Source organism: Arvicanthis niloticus, assembly GCF_011762505.2.
Source record: "Arvicanthis niloticus isolate mArvNil1 chromosome Y unlocalized genomic scaffold, mArvNil1.pat.X SUPER_Y_unloc_4, whole genome shotgun sequence".
Lineage (NCBI taxonomy): Eukaryota > Metazoa > Chordata > Mammalia > Rodentia > Muridae > Arvicanthis > Arvicanthis niloticus.
The window spans coordinates 1999423-2003823 of record NW_023045021.1 but is presented as its reverse complement, the minus strand read 5'-3'; positions in this window follow the sequence as shown (position 1 = coordinate 2003823).

The window sequence follows — 4401 nt, the reverse complement described above, 5'->3', positions numbered from 1 at the left end:
AGATATATACAATGACACACACACATACACACTCATGCTCCCCCCCCACAAACTCCCCCCCACACACACACCAAAAGTAGTCAAACATAGACACTCAGACAAAGACAAGGAACGCACACTACTGGACTCACTACTCTAAAAAAAAAAAAAATGTGTCCTGAGTCCTTATAGGCTGCAGAGGAAACACTGACCCCAGAAGCTAGAGAGACACTTGCCTCATCTCTCCACAGGTCATTGCAGAACTCAGGCTGGGTCTCCTGAATATTTCTCTCAGATAGAAGAGGGCCAGAGGGAGAACCCGTGTGACCGTGGATGAGCTGCCTTGTATATGACAGTGGGCAGGGCTGCTGACAACAGCTCTGGACTTGACCATACTGTCTAGAAGATGTGTAGTATGTGCAGGAGGTTGTAGGTGGGAATCTTAGCACTGGCAGAGAAACTTCACTGAGTGTCAGTGGGCAAATAATCTCTTAGCTCAATGAATGGTAGATGGCGTACCAGAGAAGCCAATGTAGCTTAATAGAGTGGTGTGTGGGCAGAAAATGCAGATCTCCAGGTCAAATGGTAGATGGCCTACCAGAGAAGCCAATGTAGGTAAATTGAGTAGTGTGTGAGCAGAAAATGCAGATCTCCAGGTCAGCAAAAAGCCATTTTCAAGGGGTCTCTCCTGTGAGGTACTAAAATGGGGTATCCTCAAAGTCCACAGCCAAGCCTATGCCTCTCCCAGTTTGCTGCAAAAACCTACCACATTCTCTGGAAAGTTCCCTGAGGTGTAGGTATGCTTTGCCTAAGAAGACACAGAGAGGTTTCTAGGCTTTGGGTCCATACGGAGGAGCAGGAAAAACTATCAGGAGTTTAGCAAGTGCCAAGGCAAGGCCATTTCAGGCAGGAAGATCTGAGTGCCAGTTCAACTCAAGTAAGGGTAAGGGAAGCATTGTGAGCAAAGCCCAGCCATCCTCCCTCGACTGTGTGTTTGCATTTTATATTCTGTGCATATGCATGCCTGCTTGGTCTTTGTCCAGCCTTGAAGAAGGAGAGTAGGAAGGAGTGCGCCACGCCTTGTTGAGAATCAGTGAGGGAAGACCTAAAGCAGCCCCCATGATGCTCAGACAGGGCCCATCAATCTCTACTCTGAAATCTGCTCTGTCAATACGACGTTAAAAAAAAAAGGAGGGGTGACAGTCACCCAAGTGATGGCTGGCAGTTTTCCTGTCTTTTGGACACAATAAAAGGAAAAAAAGTGATACTTGTGTGAAAAGGTGGGTTTTGAAGGCACTGATGGGATGGATTTTGGAGTGTTCCATAACTGTGCTGACAGAGAATCTGCAGCTTTCCACACCCTGTGGGGATGGACTCTGGTTCACTCTCAGAAACCCAAACCTTACACTTGAATCCTGTGCCCAAGTCAGTGTGGCTAGTGAGGACGTGTTCCAACATTGAGAACTACACTAGGGCCTTGGCTATGAGGGTTGCACAGGGAATTCTGTCAAGACCAACATTCTGGGACTTCCCACCTGAGGCAGGAGCAATTGGCGGGTCCTCCAGGACTCTGAAGCAGGAGTCAAAGTACCCCAAGTGCCTTGCCTGGTAGCCTGTTATTGCCAGATTCCCCACCCCCCCCCAACACACCCCCCCCCCCAATGAAGGCACTGATGCTCTGTGTGGTGTCTTCCTTAGAGAGTGCAGGTAGCCTTTTAGGAAGAGGAAATGCCTTTCTCTCTCTGGCTTCCTCACTCAGCTCAAGAAAGGGCACTGTCCATTCTGCCAAGCCAATGCCCTTGGCTTTTGCCACTCCATCCCTTGGCAAAGGCATGTTTTGGCATCTTGCCAGTTTGTGCCCTCAAGTTCAGTCCTGCTCCACTCCTACTTCCTTCACTTGGGTAACACCTCATGGCTACTAGTTGCTGAGGGAGGTAGAGTCACTGAATGCCATGTCAGTCCCAGTCCTGTCTCTTTTCTCCAGCCACACACTGCCCAGTCCTCCAGATCATAGCACCCAGAGTCCTCCTTCCCCCCACTGAGGGTATCAGAGGACCTCCCTACCTGAGACTCCCTTCTAACTTTCCTACCAGAGACCTAAGGTAATGTGTATAGGGTGCACTGTGGCCATGACTTCTCTTTGCCTGCTGTCTATTCATTCCATGGATAGCTTTGCCTTTAGCATTCTCCTCCCAGGACCACCCCAACAGAATATGATACTGGCTTAAGAGAACCAGGTCCTAGGAAGCTTTTGGTCCTCCAGCCTTCTCTAATACTTTCCAATAATGTGTCTCTTTGTCAGGGTTAAGAGAGTGGCCCTGTCTGTATCCCACCAGTTTACCAAATCAAATGTAGTTATTCTATTGCCAGCGTCAAACCCACCACACAGGACAAGGGCACTGAGAGGTCCTATGGTCACCTACCCTCTAGCTTGAAGCCTGAGTAGATAGAATGTCCCTACTCTGAAGGTCACATGTTGACCTGCTTGATCCTCAGGGTCACTGGGAGATCAGACATACAACCTGACTCAAGGACAAAGAACACTTTCAAGGACCTTCAGAACAAAGTGGACAAAGAACTCTTTCAAGGACCTTCAGAACAAAGTGGACAAACACAGGTTGGTGGAACAAAACACACCCAGCAAAGAACCCTCTGGGATACACATCCATCTCAAACATGCTCTTCTGCATTGACATTCTGAAAGATGCAACGGGTAAGGCCAGGCCAAGGGAAAAGATCTAGGCTCGCAAGGAATTCCATGAACAGCCAATGGGAAATATATATGGAACCCATCTTAATCTACCCTCCTGGTCAGCCCCTGATAATATATACCCTTAGCAGCCTCATAGGATTGAATGGTTTCCTGGGCCTGTTGCAGGTCCTCTTGCCTAATTCCTGCCCATGACCATAGTAACCAAATGGCCAGAATACTTGTCCCCTCCTGCTGCTAGCTTGGCACTTGTGGACAGCCTGGAAACTTACATGAATATTCCTAAAAGCATTGCAGTACATAAAAGCACCTGGCTCTCAAGGGTTTTTTCCTGGCAGGGCGCCCTTGTATCTTACAATTCTTAGTGCGTTTATTAACCTCTCTTTCAGACCCTCACTTATTTTGGCCTGGTATCCTCTCTGTCCTGACCTATGAGTCTCCTCTCCTTTTCCTGCCCAACTCCATTCTTGGTATGGACTTTGCCCATGGCATTTTGCAGAATGCACTGAGAATCACCTCTGCATGCCTCCTATAAGCTGTTTCTTAGAACTGAAATAGCACTGCTGATATCAGATACCACTTCCAAATGAAAAGTTTTCTCTTTGATAAGCATATCTTTGTCTGTCTTCATACCCAAAAGTCCTGGGGAACAGATACATAGAAGAAAGTCAACATTATACACACACACACACACACACACACACACACACACACACACACACAAATAAACAGAGACAGAGAGAGGGTGGGGAGAGGGAGAGAGAGAGAGTGTGTGTGTGTGTATGTGTGTGTGTGTGTGTGTGTGTGTGTGTGAGAGAGAGAGAGAGAGAGAGAGAGAGAGAGAGAGAGAGAGAGAGAGAGAGAGAAACAGATAAACAGATGTACTCATACACAAATATTCACCTGCCTATGTTGTATATCCAGCAAGTACTTTAACTTCCTTATCATCAACAATTACATACCAACATTGCTTCTTTCAGGTTCCCTGCTGATAGTCCAAATGTCACCTTCTATCTAATCTTTGTATGTACACACTAAGAATTGTAAGATACAAGGGCGCCCTGCCAGGAAAAAACCCTTGAGAGCCAGGTGCTTTTATGTACTGCAATGCTTATAGGAATATTCATGTAAGTTTCCAGGCTGTCCACAAGTGCCAAGCTAGCAGCAGGAGGGGACAAGTATTCTGGCCATTTGGTTACTATGGTCATGGGCAGGAATTAGGCAAGAGGACCTGCAACATGCCCAGGAAACCATTTAATCCTATGAGGCTGCTAAGGGTATATATTATCAGGGGCTGACCAGGAGGGTAGATTAAGGTGGGCTCCATATCACGTGTGATTGCCACATCTTTGAGGTCCTCATAAATTCTGGGTGAAAGCAGCCACACTCCCCTGTGTCTGTGACAGAATGTAAAGGTGTTATTAGCCATTGTTGCAAGCCAGTGGAGTCTGGAAATTTACATGGCCCAGTCTCTGCAGGAAGCTGACTAGACAAGTCCTAGGACTTTGGTGGAGGACCTTAAGGAACACCTCTCACCCTAGGATTGAGGGTCTTCTGTGTGTCTGCATAGACTGGATTCCCCTCAATTACTTTTTTTTTTTTTAATAGTTGTTCTTTTTGATTGTGTGTGGATGATATGTGATCACTTGAGGTAAATCTGCTTACTTGAATGAGAAAATTATGTAGAAAATTCTTAAACTTTAAAGAATGTG